This window comes from Pongo pygmaeus, chromosome 23 (genome assembly GCF_028885625.2).
Source record: "Pongo pygmaeus isolate AG05252 chromosome 23, NHGRI_mPonPyg2-v2.0_pri, whole genome shotgun sequence".
Lineage (NCBI taxonomy): Eukaryota > Metazoa > Chordata > Mammalia > Primates > Hominidae > Pongo > Pongo pygmaeus.
Genome location: NC_085931.1, coordinates 45,985,705 through 46,009,143, shown reverse-complemented (window position 1 = coordinate 46,009,143; position 23,439 = coordinate 45,985,705). Strand labels below are relative to the sequence as shown.

Sequence of the window (23,439 nt, the reverse complement as noted above, 5' to 3'; positions counted from 1 at the left end):
TATCTGCTACACTAAGGGGGTGTCACACATTCTGTCTCTGTCTCTCTCTCATACACACACACACACACACACACAAACACACATTTTAAGGGATTCCTTTAAAAGTCGTCCATACCACATGGCTCCATTTGACCAGGAGTGATTTCCCTCCAGCCCGGCCGCTCCTTCTTTATATTCCTGGCTCCCACCCGCTCTCCTTGCACCGCTGGTACCTCTCCATCGGCCAGCACTTGGATTTAGGCTGGAGAGCAATAGGCAGGAATTAATTTAAAGAGAAAAGGATTCTGAGTCAGCAAATGTTTGCTCAGCATCTCCTGTGGGTTCAACATCTGGCTAGTTCGTTTTATTCCTCTTACCATCTTCACAATCAAGTGAGGAAACTGAGGCTCAGTGAGGATAAAGACTGCTCAAAGAGAGAAGAGTCAGTGATGGAGCTTACAAAATCCACATCCTGTCTCCTTTTAGGAGCTCTGATGGCCTTGACAAAGGTATTGACTCCTAGGAAAGTTGAGTGCACGCATTAGTAGATTTGGCAGCATAATGAGACAATAGAAAGCAGGAGAAAGAGCCCTGGGCTGGGAGACAGGTGCCTGCATTTTGCTCCTGTCTCCTCCTCCAAGAGTCTGTGCTATTTTGGGCAGGTCTCTTGCCTTTTCTGGGGATTGGGCCATGTAGTTGGATGGTGTGATATTGCCCAGTTTTACTCTAGGACTGGGAGCAAGACTTTCCCTTCTACACCTGCTCTGGGTGTCAAGAGCTTTGCCTTTTGTTTTGAAGGGGCTTACTAAAACACAGGGCCATTGAAAAGTGGGATTTCCATGTCGGAAAATCTGGATAGGCTTAGCAAAGCCTCTGGGTGTGGCTGGAGTCCTGCTGCTGGATAGTCCATGGGGGACCTGGGCTGCTAGGCAGGACTTGATTCAAGTGCTGTCCTTGCTTGAACGATGAGACATAGTCTGGGGTGTTGACCGGACTCCTACATGGCTCCGTGCTGCTGGGCACAAAGAGCATATGAGACCCATCCCAGGCTGCCTGGGTGCCCTCCACGTGGTCTTGGTTCTTTGGTCTTCTTCTTGGCTACAACTCACATCTCCTTCTTCTACTCCAAGCCTAGTATTTGAGCATCATTTTTCAAAAAGTTGAAAACGTGACGTTCAGATATAAAATAAAGATTTTATTTAACTCATTAGTTAATAAAGGATCAGTAAGATATTAAAACAGTTTCAGGGAGAACACACACACATGCACACACACACCTACATGCACACACACACACCTACATGCACACACACACACCAGTCAGGGATGCTGAAATAAATTTGCTGATAGATGCAAAATTAGTTAAATTAGTTCCTATGCTACAGGGCCGCAGTTCTCAAACTTTTTGGTTTTGGATTATCATTACAGTCTTAGAAATTATTGAGGACCTCTCAAAGAGCTTTTATTTATGTGGGTTATATCTATCAATATTTGCTGTTTTTAAAATTATTTATTTATTTATTTTGAGACAGAGTCTATGTCACCCAGGCTTGAATACCATGGTGCGATCTCAGCTCACTGCAACCTTCACCTCCTGGGATCAAGCAATTCTTATGCCTCAGCCTCCTGAGTAACTGGGATTACAGGTGTGTGCCACCGTGCCTGGCTATTTTTTTTTTTTTTTTTTTGCATTTTTAGTAGAGATGGGGTTTTGCCATGTTGGCCAGGCTGGTCTCGAACTCCTGGCCTCAAATGATCTACCCGCCTCGGCCTCCCAAAGTTCTGGGATTACAAGCATGAGCCACCATGCCCGCCCAATATTTGCTGTTTTAGAAGTTAAAACTGAGACATTTTTAAAACACGAGAATACACAAGCGCAAATTCCATTTGCTGTCAGAGCAATACTAAGAGTATCACAAGTCATGTAATCTCTGGAAGATGTCGCCATACACTCATGAGAAAATGAGAGTGAAAAAGGCAAATAGTGCCTTACTATTATTATGAAAATAGTTTCAACTTAACAGGCTCCCCGAAAGCGTCTCAGGCAATCTCCTGATGTACCCAGGTGACACTTTGAGATCCACTGCTCTTGGGCAATAAAATGTAATGGTTGGGATTATATTTTTCCCAATAAAATTCATTTTCATTGCTATGGACAAGAATCATTTGCATTACTGTGAGCTCTGTATAACTTCTAACCATAGAGAGCTGTAAAATACCCCAGCTGATTGAAGTTGGCCAAAGGTACTCATCTTGGTAAAAGTAGGTAATCCCTGGAGATCCATGGGATAATACACAGAACTCCAGGGAAAGGACGCCCAGCGCTTGGTTTTGTTCATTTCCAAGTCTTTGTCAGTTTTTGCTGACACCACAAACCCTCCTCTGGTTTCCCTGGTGACAGGGCTGCCTGACTCTCTGCCTTCTGTTTCTGGTCTGTCCTTACGGCATAAGCTCCATGTCCATCTTCCCTCTGGGCTCTTCCCTTTGGTTCCAAAGAGCTTATTGTAGAAGTTAAAAAAAACATACAGTAAAGAGATTATCATAATCCTAATTATCCTCTAGGCAATGCAGAAAAGAAAAAACATAAGGATAAACATATTGAGATTTGCTCTTGCTCCAGCACAATTCCCTGAAAGGCTTCTTCTAAGCCTGGTATCCTGGGAGTGGCAGTGTTTTCAGCGTGGCAGACGGAGCAGTCAGGAAGCTGGGAGCCCAAACAGCGTGAGACAAAGCCACAAAACAGAGGCCGCGCATCAGTCGGTAAGTCATTTCTGTCTTACATCTCACCTTGATAATGAAAGGAAATAAATGTCTTGGTCACGAAACCAGGATCATGATGTGGAAGGACTTCACATCTAAACCTTATGGGGGCAGGGGGTGCATCTTGATGAGCCCAATTGGAAACATACAGAAGATTGGTCCAAGGATAAGAGGAATCAGCAAAGATCTGTCCAAGTAGGGCTACCCGGATAGGGTGGCTAGCAAGTCCTTGCATGAACCAGGATTGCTTTTGGCTACATGTAATAGAAAAACACCTCCATAGTGGCTTAAACACATAAAGGATTATTTGTCAAATAGACCAAGTGCTTCATCGCCTTTCTTACCACGTAGGCCTGTACTCTTATGCTTGTCACCTCATAGTTACTTGCACCATGGCTGTTGCATCCCTAGGAGTCTTCCAGTAGGAAAGAAGGGGTAAGGGACAAGCAGCACCAAGGAGAAAAGGGCAACATACATACATTCATGCACACATGCACACACAGCACAAACACACACACACGCACACACACGACTTTTTCTAGAAGGAAAAACATTCCCTGGGGCTTCTGCTACATCTCGCTGGCCACAGCTGTGTGTATGGCTTGCCAGGCAGGTGGGAAATAGGTTATTTTACCCTTCTCAACCTTTGAAATAGAGAAAGACAAGGAGAAATTGGTTATAAATAGTCTTTGGGTAGACAATTCACAGTGTCTGGCCCAGCCCCCTCGTGAGAAATACAGGGACGAACAGACTCGACACAGAACTCAAGGTAAGGAACCTGGGGGTAAAGTGCAGGTCTGCATCACAGCCCACAGGTTCCCACTTTCCACTTCACTGCCAACGTCCCTGCCCACTCCCTCTGCCATACTCCTTCGTAGGTGCAGCCATACCTACTCATTATTTCCAGTTTTCTGAATACACCGCTTTGTTTCACACCTTCATGATTATTTTCATGCTTTCCCCTCTGCCTGGGATGCCTCTCTGTGGTCACCCTCCTCCATCCACATAGTGCCCATGCTGTGTGCCAGACATAATACAATGAACAAGATCCCTGGAGTCTCTGCTATACTTAGACTTAAATCCTGGGGGAAGGGACAGAGCTAAAGATGGAGCCCATTCCTGATGGGCTGTGGGCAGCTTATGGAGGTAAGTGTTGTTATCATGTCCATTTTAGAGATGAGCAAACTCAGGTTTGCTCATCAAGTTAAATGACTTGCCCACGGTCACAAGGCTTGAGAGTGAAAGAGGTGGAAATTGAACCTGGGTTTGCCTGACCCAAAGTCAATGTGTTATGCTACCTTTTACTTTGCCTTTCAAAGGACAGTGCTTCATATACATGTGAAGACTGCAGTCAAATTCTTGAAGAATCTTTCTTTTCAGAAAGATACATCTCCATTCTAATTGCCCACACCTCCCTAGATTGAGTGTTCTCAAGGGTAGGGCCTGGGCCATATTTAATTTAACATCTTTGGAGTTGAGCATCTTGTCTGTCACATAGTAAGAACCTCAAAACCCAAGAAACTTTGATTTGATTCCCAGCTCCATCAAGACTGTTGACCTTGGACAATTTGCTCAACCTTTCTGGCCTCAGTGACTCCACCTATAAAGTGAGCCTCAATTGTGAAGCTTGCTACTGTGGTGTCTAATAAGCCTCCCAAATGCTTTATTTGGATCAGAAGGCCTGAGTTTAGAGGTATCATTGCCATGGATGGCAAAGGATTCAGCTTAGTTCTGGTTCCTTGAGATATTTGGCCATGTAACTTTCTGTGACTTTCAGCCCTGTAAAATGAGGAAAAAAATACCTTCAAAGTATGGACAGGAGGATAAAAAATAACATACATTATAATAATGAGACTAGCTACCATTTATTGAGCACTTACCACGTGTGAAGATCTCTGCTACGCCCCTTTCACGTTATTGCTTGAAGACTCATAATAACACAGGAAGAAATGTATTATTATTCCCATTTTTCTGATAGTGAAACTGAGAGGTTAAGTAACTTGCCCAAGGTTGTCCAGATGGTCAGACCTGATTTGAACTCAGGATCGACTCCAAGGACTGTGCTATTAAATGGCAACGATAAAATGAAGCCATGTAACTACAAAATGCTGTGGAACATTAGTCCATGTACCCAAAATAGGTTGCATAATTGAACGAGTCAATGAATGAATACCTTTTCCATCTTTTAGCTTCTTCTATTTCATGTCCAGCACAGTGCCATACATATAGCAGGCATATAGTGCTTATTGATAAGGAATAATGAATGAATGGGCTTTGTGATGGTTAATTTTATGTGTCAACTTGAGTCCATCAAGGGTGCCCAGATTAAGTATTATTTCTGGGTGTGTTTGTGAGGGTGTTTCTGGATGAGATTAGCATTTGAATTGGTGAACTCAGTAAAATAGATTGCCCTTCCCTTGTTGGTGGGCATCATACAACTGCTGAGGACCTGGATAGAACAAAAATGCAGGGGAAGGAGGAATTCACCCCTTTTGCTTCCTGCCTGCTGAGTTGAGACATAGATCCTTTTCTGCCCTTGGACTGGGATTTACATCACTGGTTACCATGGTACTCAAGCCTTTGTACTTGGTCTGGAATTATACCACTGGCTTTCCTGGGTCTCCAGCTTGCACATGGCAGCTCATGGGACTTAGCCTCCCTAATCATTTGAGTCAATTCCTCATACTAAATCTCTCTCTCTCTCTCTCTCTCTCTCTCTATATATATATATATATATATGTTCTGTTTCTTTGTAGAACTCTGACTAATACAGGCTTATACACCTTTGCATCCTTGTCTTACCGTGCATAACCTGTTCATTCATTCTGCTGATGGTTATTAGGTGCCTACTGGATACAAGAGCTTTTCTAGAGGTTAGAAATAAACCCAAAGCGAGGGATAAAATAATTGCATATGAAGTAGTTTGCAGAAGTGGAATGAAGAGAACCCAGAGGATTGCTCCCACCCCCAGCCCCCAGACCCAGTTATCGAGATTAGCTTATGCTCTTGGAAAAACAAACCAGCCACCTGCCTAGTTGATCATGTCATTTAATGTGCTATTTCCCCTGCCTTTGCTGTTCTTCCTGCTGGAGAAGGTCCTTTGCGAGCAGAAAGGAACTCTCTCGTCCAGAGAGCATGTCGTCTCCTTCCTTGTAGCCCACCTCAGCTCAGTTGATTGTCTCCGGCTGGTGACACTGCAGTCAACTGCCTGGGAATTACTGTGAAATTACTCTGGGAAAATTAGGATGCCAAGAGGGTACTGAGCAGGGAGAAGAGGTGAATATTGAGCTGCAGGGGAGCAGCTTTCTGACAAAGACCTGGGGAAACTGTTTATAATGTCGCAATCCATTTGGGGATGTCTGTTTAACTTACATCAACAAAAATGCCTGTGAGATCGTAGTCAAATTGCTCCAACTCCCAGGGCTTTGGTTTTCTCATCTTGCTTTAGCTTCCTGCTGGCCTTCTACTCCTTGAACGCAAGCTCTGTGGCCTCTGAGTCTTTGTACTTAACAGTTTAGGATGCTCTTCTGTCTTCTCTTTACATGAATGACTCCTCTTCATCCTTAAAGGCTCGGCTTAATGTCACCTCCTCAAAGAGCCTTGTCCAAAGCAGGCATGCCCTACTTAATCCTGCAGTGACTCCGTATCACATGTATCACTTCTGATGTTATTTTCTTCACTTACTTATAAAACTACTACTACTACTTCTAACGTAAGCTCCATGAACTGTCCTGCCTTTGTCCCCAGGGCCTGGCCCAGGGCCCAGAACATAGTAAACACTCAATAAATATTTGTTCGGAGAGTCAATAATAGGTAGTTGGTTAATTACGTTATTTCTAGCAGCACTGATATCCCCATTAGAGAGGGACAGAGATCTGGCCTGGGAGATAGTGGACATCTGGTACCCAAATGCTACCCACAGCTGTCATAGTATGACATTCTCTGCTAATGTGTTAACAGATGTGTCTTCATTCTCTGGGCAGCAGGAGAGCCAGGGACAAAACAGCATGATCTAGAGGAATCAGTCGTGCTATTGGGAAACAGGGTTTGATCTAGGTGATTTGCCCTTTCAATCCATGTGCAAGACAGGTGCTTTTGACACCTAGAGGAAAACTTTACTTCCAAATGAATCCTCGTTCGTGGGAGTGAAAAAGGAGCTCAGCGTAGTACAGAGGCCTGATTTAAACTTTAGCTTTGCCTCGGAGGAGATGTGAGAGCTTGGGCAAGTCACTTTGCCTCCTTGAACCTCATTTGTTTTTCTTTCTTTGTGAAGATGGGAAGATAGAGAGAATTAACTATAACAATGATTGATATAAAGGTGCTTATAAATGTCAAATGCAGTGCAAACATGATTCTCTCCTTCTCTTTCACCTCTTCCTCCCTCTTCTTCCTCTTCTTCCTGACTCGTGTATTATTCTCTAAGTCCAGACATATGTTATATAAAGTGAACAGCAGGTTTATTAATATGAAAGGAGGGAAGGACCTGTAGGATTGTACATCTTTGAATCACAAGACATAGAGGCATGGAATGAGACTGGACATCAGATTTTATTTGCCTCCCACACTAGCCTGCCTGCCTGTCTAGAGATTTTAAAGGGATAACCCTGGAGCAAACATCTTGGACCAAAGACTTCCACTCCTTGGGCCTCATTTCATCCTGAGTAAAGGTGTGGGGTCTATCAGGGATGGCCAAGTTGTTTCTATGCTGGGAAAGAGACTGGAGCTATCATGGGGCTCCATGGCAAATGGTGCTGGGATGGACTAGTGATGTCTGCCACGAATCTGTCAGGAAGAGTGATGGTGCAGGTGCCCTGTACTGGCCCTCTCTGGTCACAAGTGCTATTTCAGGCATTTCCTTGCAGTGACTCTCTAACTGAATTGTCACAGTGAGTCAACTCAGAGAGATACATGCAGCCTAATATTTTGTCTGTGACAGAGGTGCAGAGAGAAGTTTCATCAGAGAGCACACCTGTTTTCCAAGACTTCAACCTTAAAGTTTAAGGATTTCCTTCCTAACAGGCTTTGATAATCCATTAGGAATCAATCACTCATGAATTTAACTAAGCTTTTTGGGAAGTGATCTAAAATTTTCACCTCAGTAGCCTCCTGGGGAAATGAGTTCCATAAGTTTATTACCTGCTGCATCACCTGGTGCTTCTTTTTAAATTTCTTTTTTAAATCATCCAAGCCATGAAAAGATGGGGGTGGTGGCGGCATCTGCCTCTAATCGGGAGCTGGTGAATGTGCTCATGGCCACCTTGCAGCCTGCCCTGAATTCCGTGGATTTCATTTCTTTCCCTCTCAGTCTGTAACTATCCAGAATGAAGAGGCCAACCAGTTGTCCAGCTTGTCAGGCAGGAGCCCATCTGTGGAATGAAGACAGTTCTGACATTTCCAAGTCTGGATTAAATGCTGCCTCCTCTTGGAAGCCTATCCACATTTCCTAGGGCCAGAATAAATCTCCTGTTATTCTGAGCAGCAGAAGCACTTGGGGGTAATATAAAAACTATCTACTACATGTAGAAAAACTATACTTTATGAAGCACTTCCAAATCATTTTGGGTCCCCTGAATTTATAATAATGATAATGATAATAATAAATAATAATAGCTAATATTTATACAATCTTGCTTTGTGTTGGATACTGTGTTAAGCATTTTATCTGCATGGATTATCTCATCTCCACAGCCAACTTTTGGGAGAAGCACTATTATTCTCATTTAGTAGGTGAGGAAACTGAGGCACTGAGAGATTCAGTTATTTTCTCAAATTTAAATGTGAGAAAACATAAGCTCAGGGAATGTAAGTGAAAAAACCTGGGTCATAGTTTCTATTACATCAAGTTTCTTCTCTCTGTCTTTCTCCCCAACTTTTCTCTCTCTCTCAAGAACATTTCATATTGTGTCATGTATTATCATTTGTTGCTACTTGCCTGCTTTCCTTAGTACATTGTGAATTACTTAAGGTCAAGGTTGTGCTTGAATTATTCTTGAACATTTACTATTCCTGGCTGGGTGCAGTGGCTCATGCCTGTAATCCCAGCACTTTGGGAGGCCAAGGTGGGAAGATCACTTGAGGTCAGGAGTTTGAGACCAGCCTGGTCAAAGTGATGAAACCCTGTCTCTACTAAAACTATAAAAATTAGCTGGATGGTGCTAGGGCTGGGTTCTCATCTGGATGCTTGATTGGGGAAATAATTACTTCCATACTCACAGTTCTTGGTAGCCTGTAATCCCAGCTACTCAGGAGGCTGAGGCAGGAGAATCACTTGAACTTGGGTGGCAGAGGTAGCAGTGAGCTGTGAGCTGAGATTGTGCCACTGCACTCCAGCATGGGTGACAGATTGAGTGAGACTTTATCTCAAAAAAAAAATATTATTCCTTTTCCAGGGCATAGACTAGGATGGGTTTACCAGACTCTTTCCTTTTTCTTTGGGCATGAGTGAGGCTATAATTCTCAGCATTTCCTGTAGTCAGGAGAAACCATGTGCCTGAGTTGATGAGGACAGAAGTGACTTGTCTATTTTCTGGCTTTACTCCTTACTAAAAAACCACCCATGTGGTTCTCTATGTTCTGTTTCTCCCCATGTCTACAAGCTGGATGCAGAGGTTCCAGTGGAAAACTTTGAGGATAGGGGATGGGGAAGCCACAGGATGGCAGGAGGCTGGGTTCCTGAATGACTGCATGGAGTAGAGCTAAGTTCTCTCCTTATTTCTCTATGACAGGCATTGGGTTCTGATGTGAATCCTCATGAAGGATTTGGGGTTGTTTGTTATAGCAGTGGCCTACCCTGATTAATAAACCGTTCCGTCAGCTCTTAGCACAATCAATCAGCTAGTATTCTGCCTACATAGAACCTTGATAGATACATGTGTGTTGAATCAAACTGTCTTGGTCTGCCCCTTTTCTGATTAAAATTTTTCTCCATTTCCTCATTAATTAATTCCTCTAGAATTTACCATGTATATCAGTTATCCACTGCTATGTAATAATATTATTATAACCTAGTGGCTTAAAACAACTTGCATTTATTATCTCACAATTTCTGTGGGTTTGAAGTGTGGACATGGCTTAGGTGGGTACTTTGCAAGGTTATCATTAAGGTAATGGCTAGGGCTGGGTTCTCATCTGGATGCTTGACTGGGGAAGTAACTACTTCCAAACTCACAGTTCTTGGTAGAAGTCAGTTTCTTGAGCTATAGGACTGGGGATTTTGGTTTCTTGAAGGTTGTTAGTGAATGCTATCTTCAGCAACTGGAAGCTGCCTGTAGTTACTTGCTACAAAGCATTCCCTAATATGGCTGTTTGCTCTCTCAAAATCAGCAACAGAGTGAGAGACTCCACCAAGAGGCGCACTACAATTTAATGTAACATAGTCACATAATCACTTATATGTAATCATGTATATCCCATTGCCTTAGCTACATTCTATTGGTTAAAAGTAAGTCACAGGGCTCACCCACACTCAGGAGTTTTCAGGTATCCTTTCCTTATTCCCTCCATACTTTCTAATCACCAGCTCTAGTGGGGATGATTAGCACCAGGTGTGTATAGTGTATCAGTGTAATTGAGGCGGGGGTTAGGGGGTGAGATAAGGGGAGCAGCTTGTTGCTGGGAACTCATTAGGAACTTTCTAATGTCTAGGGGTCTCACAAATGTCCCAGTGGTTAAAGGGATATGTATAACCTTCTATTTGATAAGTGCTATTTTCTTTTTATTAGCCTAAACATATGAACCTGTGGCCCAGGAGAGCCTAATCAATACTCTGAAGCTGCCCAACAGCTGCCAGTGTCCTGCCAGAGGCTTGGTACAGTTAGTAATTGTCATTGAAGCTGAAAGTAATGAATTAGATGACTCTTGACTATTTGCATTTAATTTTTAAAAATTATATCACAAAACTGGGGCATGATGAAGGATTGCTGTCAAAAAGGAAAATAGGTGGGAATACGTCCTTAGGCATCTAAGGAAGAAAGATTGGGAGAAAAATGGAACCAATCTCCTTTGAGCTCACTCTGTGAGCCAGGCACTGTTTCCAGCCTTCAGATGCACAAAGCCATTTAAATTTCATAAGCACTCTGTGAGCTAATGTGATATACTCATTTTTCAAATGGGGAAGCTAAGGTTCAGAGAGGTTGAGTAACTTGCTCAAGGGCACACAGCTAATAAGTGGCAGAGGCAGGAATAAAACCTGGCTCTGTTTGACTCTAGGGCAATATACTTGCCCTTGGTGGTGCCAGCATGGGCTCTCTTCACTTACCTTTGCTATCTAAACATTTTTAAACCTCTCCTCTATGTATAGGTTTCAGAGCAGGGACCTACTTCTGGGAATGCTTGTCTGGATCTGCCCTGTAGTGAGGTTAGGAAAGGAGAGGAGAAAGGAAGCAGCAGGTACAGCATTGTCTTCCTACTAGAACTTCTTACAACCTATGGAGGAAGAGCATAGAAGTGACAGAGAGCTTGAGATCTTTTGGGTAAGGCTTTGAGAGCTATTGATAAACCCTGATCTTCTTAGAGCATTCTTGAATTGTGTTCTACAAATTGTCTCCCAAATAGTTTTACTTTGTTCATCCCCACTGTCACCTTCATAGGTCTCCATCATCTTTCTCTTATAGACAATCGTGACACCAAATGTCACAAAATTGTGATGACCAAACAGGTGGTCGACTTCAGTCTTGTTTCTGTCTGATCCATTCTAAATAGGACAGTTAATGGGATCTCTTCAAAACCAAAAGTTAACCATTTAAATTTCCAGCTTTGAATACTTCAAGGGCTTCCTTTTGCTATTTATTAGTATTATATTTGAACTTCTAAACATTCTTGACAAGGCCCCTAAATTTTGTCTTCTCTTTAATTCCCCATTTCTCACCACTTTTTTCTTGCTCTTTCTAACCAAAAAGAAATTATTTTTTTCTAAAATTCTTCATGCTCCCCCTACCACAACTCTTTGCTTGATATACTCTTGCTTGTCCTAATCCCCACACTTCAGATGATTCTTAAGGACATAGACACATGTTTTTACCTGCCTGGTATTTCCTACCTCTTCTGGAAATTGCACCTTGACTTTTCTTTGACGAATTGCCACTTTCAGGCCATGTGGTTTAGTAGGAGTGTGACAATACCCCAGTTCCTGGCCACAGTGGATCTATGCAAAAATTGACTGTGACTCAAGTCTGGACAATGAGCATAGCATTGAAGTTCTTGCTGGAACCGTTGGGAAAGAAGCTTTCTTCCCCTGGAGTGGTTTATCTAAAGCATGCAAAGCTGGAGCTTGCGGGGGTCTTCTTTACCACTGCCCTTGAGAAAGCCTGCTTGAGAATAAAGCTCACATAAGGGAAAATAGAACCCAGAGACAAAGGCCATTTTTTTTGTTATTTCATTTTAGCATCTAGATCTAGTCATATCTAAAGCAAGAAACCCTGCATTTTTCAATTGTATGAACCAATATCTTTTCTTTTTTACTTTAGTCATTTTTAGTTAGATTTCTGCCACTTGCATTTAAAAAGGACCTGCCTTGAAACACTTGTCTCTCCAGTTAAAGCCTAAAGTTCTTTCTTCTGCCTATTTTATATATGAGAAGGTTTAAATCTCATTGTTATTTGATTAGTAACTTTTATTGAGCACCTACTAGGTTCTAGGTGCTGGAGAGTCAACAAAACAGGTAAAAACTTCTCAGGGAACATATATTAAGGTGGAAGAAAGAAGAAACAACCAATGTATATAAAATATATGTTTATGAATGGTGACAAGAGTTAAGGAAAAAATAAAACAAATGTGTGGAGAAATCCCAGCTATAAGTGGAAATGTAGGTGAATGCAGATTTTGTATAGAGTGGTCAGGAAAGACTCCACCGAGATGAAAACATTTGAGCAAAATTTTGAGGGATATGAAGGAATTATCTATGTGGCTATCTGTGTTCCAGGTAAAAGGAGCAGCACAATTAAAGATCTAAAATGGGAACATGCTGATGGGTTACATGCTCCCATAGTAATTCCATTTTACCTTTTCAATTACATATGTTAGGTCAATAGATAGTATATTAGAACATACTCTTTCCATTTATACCTTATTTTCTCTGTGTTTCAGTTTGAGGGTTTTATATTGATTGCTTTTTGAGTTGCTAATTTTTTCTTCTGCTAAGTTTGCTTTGCTGTTAAGTCCATTCATTGACTTCTTCATTTCAGATATTGTAAATTTAAGTTCTAGAATTTCCACTTAGTTGTTTTTATAAGTGTTTCATTTATCGTCTAAAATTCCCCCTCTGACCACTAATCTGCACAAATTTTCTACTAAAGTTCTTTAATATGTTTATAATAATCATTTTAAAGTTCTTGTTTGCTCATTCCCAAGTCTAAATCATCTGTGGGTCTATCTTTATTGACTATATTTTCTCTTGATTATGGGTCACATTTTCCTGCTTCTTTGCACGTCTCATAATTTTCAATTATGTGTTGGACATTTTGATTAAAAGAACGGTAGAGACTGAATGAGATGATACATTTTATTTTGTTTTCTCCAGAGAGTGCCCACCCTTTTCCCTATCAGGAAGCTAGGGTGAGAGGCTGATCATTCAGATCCCACCATGATCAAGCTGAACTGGGCTGAGTTGAAACCTTGTTTAGTTTTAGTTTACTCCTTGTTTCAAATGAAATAACAGATATGTTTCATCTTCCATTATTCCAGTGTCCAACTTCCTATGCAGCCACTGGTGAGGGACTTATCCATTGATCTTCTCAGAATTTGGGCTAGGAGGGAGTTGGTTTGCAGCTTTAGTAAGTTTCAGTTTATCTCCAGATTTAGCCTAAGCACTGCACAAGACTGCAAGATCTATCTCTGCTTTCCAGCTCCTCCCCCACAGCTGCTGGCTCAGCACAATTCCTGTGGGGGAGAACTGTTGTGCCAAAAGATTTATTATTGCACTTGGACTCTTTGAGATTCCAATCTGTCACACCAGCCCACATTGTCACTAAAAGCTCGGTTGGTTTATCCTTGTTCCAGCAAAGCTCCTCTGCCTATGGCAGGCCTTCTTCTCCACCCACACATATCCAGACCTGGCAATTGGCCTTAGGTATGAGAGTAGCAGTTGCTCTTTCCTCACTGATGAAGGGCTCATTCCTCTCTGGCATTTGGTTCATTTAACCTTTTTTGCATCCACCATTCTTGTGTGACTTTAAAGAGAAATACAATATTGAGTTTATCTGGTGTTTTATTCTGTTATTGATGGGAACATTGGTCCTTGTGCATTCTAATAACAGTGGATCTCCTACATTAACTTCAATCACAATGATAACATTTGTAATTACTTGTAAAATTTCTGACTCCTCAGCCAGTCTATAAGCCTCATGAGGAGATTATAAATTATGTCTGCTTTGTTCAATGAAGTACACCTGGTGTAGCCCAGGGCCTGGCATATTGTGGGTGCTCAGGTCTATCATCAAGGCCCTGTGTCAGATGCAGGAGCAGCAAGGTGGGTTAGACCATCTCAGTCCTCAAGCTTCTCACAGTCGAGATGTGAGCCTGAGTCAGAGCACACCCATTCCTTCAATTGGCAAAGGACTTTCAAAGCCCAGGTCTTCAGGGCTGTGTCTCTAGATTCGTTGTGCTTTGAGGAAATCATGACATGGGACACGGAGGGGCCAAAATTTCTTTTGTCCAGCTGAGCCTTCTTCCATGATCCATAATCCAAGTGCTGCTCTCCTCTTGGGGTGGGGGAACAGCCAGATTGTGGAGGGTGGGTGCCAAGTTTATAGGAAGATTGTTGGTCTGGCTGACCCTGGGTCTATGGGTCTCGGCTTGAAGAGAATACCAATCCTAGAAGAGGCTCTGCTGAGTGAAGAACCATTGAAATTCAAGTTCACCAGCCTCTGATAGGGGAAACAAAGTCAAGATGAGAAAATCATATGCCTCCAGGCACATATGAGACATACTTTCTACTCAATCTTTATCAACAAGAAGAAGACAATAATAAGTATTTATTGGAACTGTCTGTGCTAGGCATTGTGCTAAACTCCTTTTGTTGTTGTTGTTGTTGTTTTTTTTTTTTTTTTTTTTTGGAGACAGAGTCTTGCTCTGTTGCCTAGCCTGGAATGCAGTGGTGCAATCTTGGCTCACTGCAACCTCCTCCTCCTGAGTTCAAGTGATTCTTGTGCCTCCGCCTCATGAGTAGCTGGGATTACAGGCATACGCCACCACAACCAGCTATTTTTTTGTGTGTGTTTTAGTAGAGATGGGGTTTTGCCATGTTGACCAGGCTGGTCTCGAACTCCTGGCCTCAAGTAATCTGTCTGCCTCAGCCTCCCAAAGTGTTGGTATTACAGGCATGAGCCACTGTGCCTGGGCAACTAAACTACTTGTATATATTATTTAATCAATGTTACTCTGTGAAAGCAGATGTTCTTATACCTATTTGGCAGGTGACACACTTGGGTTCAGATAGGTCAAGCTGCTTTCCAAAAGTCACACAAGAAAGTGAAGGAACCAGGATAGGAAACCCAGTACCTGATCTCAAAGCCAGTGATTTTTTTTTTTTTTTAGCCACCTCCAGGTCATTGTTTACCACTTCTGTGCAAGGCACTATAAATTCTATTTATAAATATTATTTCTAATTTTCTGAATTTGATAATAGGACATTTCTAAATAAGGATACCGATGTTCAGAAAAGATAAGGAATTTGCATAGTGTCACTTAGCTAATATGTGCTACAGTTAAGATTTGATTCCAGGTCAGGAACTCCAAAACAAAATCGAGAGCTTTTCCGTTTTTCACCTGGATACTCTTCATCTGCTCATATCTGTCTTGGTTCTTTCTCTGCCCTGCTCTGTGCCCCACGAGCCTGACCTCTATGGACTGCACTGCCGGGCTCTTGCCATTTAACTTCTTGTCAGGTTTCACCAGTTGGGGGAGTTGGAGTTTGGGAGGAGATAGATGCCGGGGGTCTGAATTCACCCTGTCCTCCCTGCTTTGTTGTGGTTTTGGTGATGGATGGATGTATCTCTTTCCACAGCTTCTGGTAGGTGGCGCCTTGTAAAGAACCCAGCTCTCGACTGGACCCTGAGAGCAACTTTTTCTTCCTTTTTCCTTTTCGCCCTAGGAGTGGTCACAGCTTCTTGCTGTTGCTAGTGCCTGGGTTCCTCAACATTCCCTCTGGGCTGTCTGAATTCTGCCCACCCCTGTGTACCCATCATAGTCCCTTCGTTAAAAATCTCCTCAAAAAATACCAGATGAGTGAGTTTCTGTTTCCTGCCAAGACCCTGACTGGTATAATTTCTAATCAGAGATCCAAAATTTGGGGAATAAGATTTCGAAAGCTAGCTTGGCTCAGAGCCTATTTTGAAAAACGATTCACTTCCTTCCAGAAAAACAGTTCCTATCTTGGCCTCAACTCACTGTCCACCCTCTACAGATCTCTGTGGTTTGACTGCAGGTTCTCCATCCCAGCCAAAGTGCCTGACCCCCGGGGTTGGCAAATACCTGACATTTCTGGGCATCTGTGTCTCACATCACCCTCTTGCTGCACTTCCATGGCACCAACCATAGTGGCAGCTGAGAGCAGAGACAATCTAATTAGACTCATTCTGGGTGTCAGTGGGAAGGGGAGGGACAGATGTCTCTTCCTTGTAGCTGTGGGAGCTGTTCCTGCTTGAAGGCTGATGTATGAGTGGGATCTTTGGGTGGGAGCCCTCAGGAGAGCAACTTTCCAGCCTGTCTCGGCCAAGACGGGGGAAAAGTTGGCTAAACATCTTGTCCTGGGGAGGGAGACTTCATTCCTTGTCATCCTAACCTGCTTCTCTTTTCTTGTCTCTGTCTCCTGCCTCACCAGGCAGGCCTGATATGCATGTTTTAGGGATCCGGCAGGGCTTGGAAGCATAGATCAGGGCTGGAGAGTGGAGTAGGTGGGGGACCTGCCGTGAATCAAGACCAATGACAGGAGTTTTCTGGCAGACACCAGGTGTTCTCTCTGTTAGTTGGTGGATAAAGCAAAAGGAAAGGAAGTGACATTCATGGTACATGCAGCGCTGATAGGAACCACTTGGCATGTGTTGGCTCATATGGTCTTCACTGCAACCTTGGAGAGGGGCCATGGTGATCCTACTTTGTAGTTGACAGAACTGAGGTTTTCAGAAAGGTTATGCGATCTGCCCAATCCTGTATAGCTTGAAGAGGCAGGGCAAGGTGGTGAACCAAGGTCTGGCTGACTCCTGAGTCTCATTCTGTCCCCTCTACACACACCTCCACAGGTCAGATGACTTTGCAAATGGCAGTGACCAGTTGGCAGAGCTTCCTGAGGGAAGGCAGCCCTGCCTCCTTCTTCCCTGTATCTCATGCATGGTGCTAGACTCAGAGCAAGCAGTGCTCCATGAGTTCCTTAAGTCCTAAGCTGTCTGAGGCCTTAGAGATAAAGGTATCTCCCACCTTTATTATCCAGAGGAGGTGACCAAGGCCCTGAGAGGTAGAGAGATGTGCTGGACATCACACAGAGCATTGAAGTTGAACCGAGCCTTACATATGGCCCCTAATGCCCTGTGTGATATGCCCCCCTCCCATCAGGCCAGACACCATCTGCTCTCTGTCCATGCCTGTAGCTCTTCTCCCTGCCTTGTGCATCCAATAACACCTGCAGGCCAGCAAGGTACTGAGAGAGTTTACCTATCTATTTAAAAGAGTCACAGACCCAGGCTTCTATCATTTCCAAATGTGGGAAGATCAGCCAACTGCCTCAAGCCTCATTGCATGGAGTAGGATTTTTCTTTGGTTCAGTAGAAGTCATTTAAATCTTTTGAATTTTAGATTTTTGCGCTATAAAATGGGAATAATGAGACTTCCTTCAGAGAGCTGTTTTGAGGATCAAAGAGATAATGGATGTGGCAAGACAAAAAACTTTAAACGATGTCAAGCTGATGCAAGAGGCTGTGGCTGCAGCAGAATGTCTGTATGGGAAGAGGTTAGGGACCCAGTGCAGTTATGCAGGGCTACTGGACAAACAGTGTTGAAGCTTGTTTGCACAGGAAACTATTTTGTTTTTAAATAAAATTACTTTGTTTATTTCTGGTGTCTTTGCTAAGTGGCTGATGGAGGCTGGGAGGACTTAGCCCTGCAAGCTACTCCTCAGTGCCTTGTTGGTTATTATAATGATATTACTGATTACCTACAATGACTTTACATATCTTGCAGAGCCCAGAAGCTGTCTTATTAATAATAGTTCTAGAATTGCGGTGTCCAATATGTGGCTACCAGCCACGTGCAACTATTTTAATTTAAATCCATCAAACTTAACATACAATTAACTATTCATTCATCACAGCAGACGACCTTTCATAGCTGCGTGTGGCTAGTGGTTGCTGTACGTGACAGCACTGATACAGAACATTTTCATCACTGCAGAAAGTTCTGTTGAACAGCAGAAAATGGACTGTTCTAGAATATCTGGCAATGCCAAAGCTGGCCGAGTTATCAGAGTACATCTAGTCTAATTCCTGGCTGGTGAGGTGGCTCACGCCTGTAATCCCAGCACTTTGGGAGGCCAAGGCAGGTGGATCTCCTGAGGTCGGGAGTTTGAGACCAGCCTAGCCAACATGGTGAAACCCCGTCTCCACTAAAAATACAAAAAAGTTTGCCTGGTGTGGTGGCGGGCACCTGAAATCCCAGCTATGCAGGAGGCTGAGGCAGGAGAATTGCTTGAACCTGGGAGGCAGAGGTTGCAGTGAGCTGAGATCGCGCCACTGCACTCCAGCCTTGGTGACAGAGCAAGATTCCATCTCAAAAAAAAAAAAAAAAAAAGTACATCTAGTCTAATCTAACTCCTGATTTCACTGAGAAAGGAATGGAGGCCTAGAAAAGTACAATTGTCCTGGGATCCAGTGTGTTCAAAGTGCTCTGGTAGTGACTTCCGGGTCTTAAGTCATCAACTGACGCTCTGGGGGCTGAGGCCAGCAGCTCAGGGTGTTTCTGGAAGGGAAGGGAGGAGAAGAGTGTTTCCTCTTGGATCCTTAGAGAATTGGAATGGGATGTAGGTATGGACGGGAGAGGCAGACACTTGCCTGAGTAGTGAGTCGAGGGGCGGATCGTTTTCCAGGTGACAGGTTGGCTCCCTCATGAAGGATGCTGTGTCTGCGTTCTTAGGCCCTGCTGAGAAGCTTTGGTAAAAGTCTATGGGGTGACTCTAAGATTCCTGGCCTGGAAGCTCCACTAGTTAGATGGCCTGGCCCACCAAAGCTGGGCTGGCTTCTTATTCTGGCAGAATAATACAGAGACTTGGGAGTCACACAGACCTGGGGTCAAACCAGCACTCCCCTACCCCATGGCTATGAAACCCTGCACAGGCAATTGGATCTATTTGAACTTCAATGTCTTCAGCTGGAAAATGAGAGTAATATTAATAGTTGTTCCCTCTTAGGATTGTGAAAAAGTTTTAAAAAATGGACAGATAAAATTGTATGTATTTATTATGTGCAACATGATGTTTTGAAGTGTGTATTTTAATACATTGTGGAATAGCTAAATCTAGCTAATTAACAAATGCATTACCTCATATTGTTATAATTTTTTTTTTTTTTTTGAGATAGGGTCTTGCTTTGTCACCCAGGCTGTACAGTGGCACAATCATGGCTTACTGCAGCCTCAACTTCCTGGGCTCAGGTGATTCTCCCACTTCAGCCTCCAAAGTAGTTGGGACTACAATTGTGCACTACCATGTCCGGCTAATTTTTTGTATTTTTTGTAGAGACAAGGTTTTACCATGTTGCTCAGGCTGATCTCGAATTCCTGGTCTCAAGGGATTCACCAGCCTTGGCCTCCCAAAGTGTTGGAATTACAGGCAAGAGCTACCATGTTTGGCCAGTTATCATTTTTGTGGTGAGAACACTTAACATCCACTCTCTGTTTTTCAAGAGTACAATATATAGTTGTTGACTATAGTCACCATGCTGTGCCATAGATCTCTTGAACTTATTCTTCCTATGTATCTGTAATTATGTATTCTCTGACCAACTCTCTCCAACCCACCCTTCCCACTAATGACCCCAGCCTCTGGTGACCACTCTTCTACTCTCTACTTCTATGCATACAAGGGAGATCATGCAGTATTTGTTTCTCTGTGCTTGGCTTATTTCACTTGACATAATGCCCTACAGGTTTATCTTTGTTGAAAATGACAGAATTTCCTTCTTTTTATGCTGAATAATATTCCATTCTGTATATATGCCACATTTTCTTCATTCATTTGCTAATGAACACTTAGGTTGCATGTAGAATATTTAGTATGGGGCCTAGCCCCAGTGGATGCTCAATAAGTGTTAAATAATGTCATTAGAAGGGGTTGAATTTGCAAGACTTCCAAATATGCCCAAATATGATTGTTATCTGAATTACATAGTCTTGATCTGAAACTATTGCAAAATCTGTTGCAGGGCTTAACATGTTACACACCCACCTTCATGCGTTTTTCATGTTGAAACTATTTCTTTGGCTCCAGCTGTTGCCAGGGAGGAAGCATTTCTTTGGCCCTCTTGGGGTAGTAAGCACACGGCTTTGGGGGTGGAACAGGCTGAGAACCTTTAAGTTCATTTGGTTGGTGGGCATGAGAAGATGCTGTCTCTTTGTGAGCAGGGCTCACCCACCCACAACTTTTATCTCAGGCCCATAACTAGTGTAACAGCACCTTATGAAGGTTCTGAGACTGAATCTAGAATTTTTACTGAGACCTGAGCAACAAATCTGCTGTAATCATAAGAGCCAGGTATTTACCAGACCAAGGCTTCAAAGAGAAGCAACTAAAGAGGAAGTCCATTTTAATCTCTGAGTACATAGGACACACTGTTCCTGATGAAGGCTCTCACCAACAAAGGTCAGACTGGAGAGGAGTGGAAATGTGTATGTGTTAACACCTACAGTTGCCCGTATCACTCAAGCTAGGAGAGATGCAAGTTGCGGGCATATTCCTCCACAAGGCAGTTGGAGGACCATCCGGGTGGCCAAGGTGGGTGTATTATGGAAGGAAAGAAATTCCAGAATGAGCAGCCCCTCAAGAGGTAATGATCTGCTCTTAGACAATGGTTTCGAGGCCCTGTCTTTTGTTCTAGGGGGTCTGAGAAATCATGTCTTGTAACCAGGGATTTCAGTCACACATTTATTTATTTATTTATTTATTTATTTATTTATTTATTTATTTTGAGCTGGAGTCTGCCTCTGTTGCCCAGGTTGGAGTGCAATGGTGCAATCTTGACTCACTGCAACCTTTGCCTCCCAGGTTCAAGCAATTCTCCTGCCTCAGCCTCCCAAGTATCTAGGATTACAGGCATGTGCCACCACGCCTGGCTAATTTTTTTTTTTTTTTTTTTTTTGTATTTTTAGTAGAGATGGGGTTTCACCATGTTGGCCAGGCTGGCCTTGAACTCCTGACCTCAAGCGATTCACCTGCCTTGGCCTCCCAAATTGTTGGGATTACAGGCATAAGCCCTTGTGCCCAGCCAGTCATACATTTTATTCAACCCTTTTCCCATTATGGACTTGAAAGGAATCTAAGCACATGGGTATAGATCACTTCCATCCAGTAGGATGTCCCAGTGATTTTCTGCTCTCTAGAAGACAAAGACAGCCAAAAAATAACTTTACTTCTGGTTATTTCACTCAGTCACTTTCTTATTTGCCCATTTATTTAACACACATTCATTGGGTATGTGGTGAATTCTACTTCCATCAGTTTTCTCAACCATACAATGGGAATCCTGTTAGAACCTAACTCACTGGGCTGTTGTAAGGATTAAATTAAGTAATGCACATAAAGCTTTTAGCAAAAATCCTGAAAACAGAGTGTGTGCCTAATAAAAGGTAGTGATTATTATGGCTACTATACAAGAGGTACTGTGCTGGGCATTGAAGCTACAGAGAGGTAAGGCCAACTCTCTGTTCTGGGAAAGTTCTCTGCCCAATGGAAAAGATGATAATTATCAGTAGAAGCATGCTCCAGTTACAATAGGAATAAAGTAGAGGGAGTGACTACCTTTGTATGAAAGACCGAACAGATTTAGAGAAGAGGGGCATTTCAATGGGTTTTTGAAGGATGGATAAAAGTCCTCCATGTGGAAGGTAAGGATGGCTTTTTCTGAAGAGGGGTCACCACGTGTGAAAACACAGAGCTCTCTTGCCTTTCTCTCTATCTCTCAGGCTGAGGCCCTAGACAGACTTGCCAAGTAGCTGACTCCCTGTGTATTATGGCTTCTCAATGCTCCATCAGCCCAAACTGAACTCCGCTAGCTCCCCTTGGGACCTAGGTGCTATGACCTGGGAACCAAACTCAGCTTGGCTTTGCAGTTGATATCTCCTCACAATGTTGATTATGTGCTGTTGACTGGGCTCCTTCCAGGCTGACCTCCCTGGTAGACTCAGAAGACCCCCTCATCGCTAACCTTGTCAAAAACAGAACCCTCATATCCACTCTAAAATTTCATTTGAAAAAGGATGTCTGACACCAGGCTGAGGAACGTGGAGAATCTGAGGAGGAAAAATTGCTTTACTGTAGTTCCTTAGTGAGGGGCAGAGGCAAGATCAGAACTCAGATTGGTCTTATTCTAAAGCCACAGTACACCTATAGTATTTACTCTGAATATCCCCCAAGTCACAGCCCTTTCATGCCTCCTTCAAGAACCCTTCCATTCATTCATTCTTTAGGAAGATACCATGTGCCAGGGACTGTTACATGCTTGGGATGAAAATTAACAAAACAGAGTCCTTGCTTTGTGCCTTGCGTTGTAATTGGGATATTGGGGAATGGCAAAGTCCCTACCTTCACAGTGTTTAATTTGAATGGACGTGACAGATAGTAAATACATAAGCAAAGCTAGGGCTAGGCATCATGAGTGGGGCAAACATGGTGCGTGATAGCAAAGGATGTGGGGAACCCACTTGGGACATCAGAGGAGTCCTGTGCAAGTAGATGGCATTGATCAGAGTCTTAAAGAATGAAGAGGGGAGGCATCACCTTGCTCAAGTAATGCTTGCTGGTACTTTTGGCTGGAACAATTTTGGGCTGCCTGTCTTAGAAAACTGGCTCTGCACGTGGGATTCAGAAGACAGAAGCCCTCCCTTCCCACCTCAGTGACTTGTACTGTTCTCCCTGACTTCTTGGCTCTGTGTGTTAAGGCCTCCTGGGTCTTGTCTAATGAGTCAACTTCTTCTGTGTCCAGGGAAAGTTTGTGGGTCACTGTTCCTGGGAAGTTCTTTGACCCCTGTCTCTGCACCAGGCAGAGTTAAGGCCCTTCTGCGTTTGCAGGGGTAACGGTTACAACTATGGGCTCATTTACTCCCTGCCAGTCTGTGAGCATCTTGAGGGCAGAAACAGTGCTGGGTTCACCTCCATTGCCCAGTACTTAGTTGGACACATGAGTAGGAGGTGCATAATATGTATCTGTGGCGTGAAAGAATAAGTGCTTTAGCTCCCTGAGGGCAGGAACCACATCTTCTAACTCTTTGTACCTCTTTCTTGTCCATCTCTGCCCCTGCAGTGCCTAATACAAACTGAGAACCTGATAAATGCTTATGGAATAAATGATTATTTTAATTACTCAGTGAGTCACCACAGGGTTCCCTTAAATAGCACTTATTCTGGTGCATTTAAATGTTCATTTATAAATAATTAACTATGTCACCAGGAGGCTTGGAGAAAGGAGTCACACAGGGAGGGAAGGGCTGGGAGAAAAGCTTTAAGCT

The 23,439-nt window shown here is 43.2% G+C and overlaps 1 long non-coding RNA gene across 1 annotated transcript in view; it reads left to right on the top strand.

The window, feature by feature from the left end:
- The first annotated feature begins 1,541 nt into the window (after positions 1 to 1,541).
- LOC129023417 (uncharacterized) overlaps positions 1,542 to 23,439 on the top strand; it is a 102,326-nt gene continuing 80,428 nt past the window's right edge. Inside the window, exons 1-2 of the long non-coding RNA XR_008496799.1 lie at positions 1,542 to 1,625; positions 2,600 to 2,739. This is a non-coding gene — a long non-coding RNA (uncharacterized LOC129023417). The remainder of the gene's footprint in view (positions 1,626 to 2,599; positions 2,740 to 23,439) is intronic.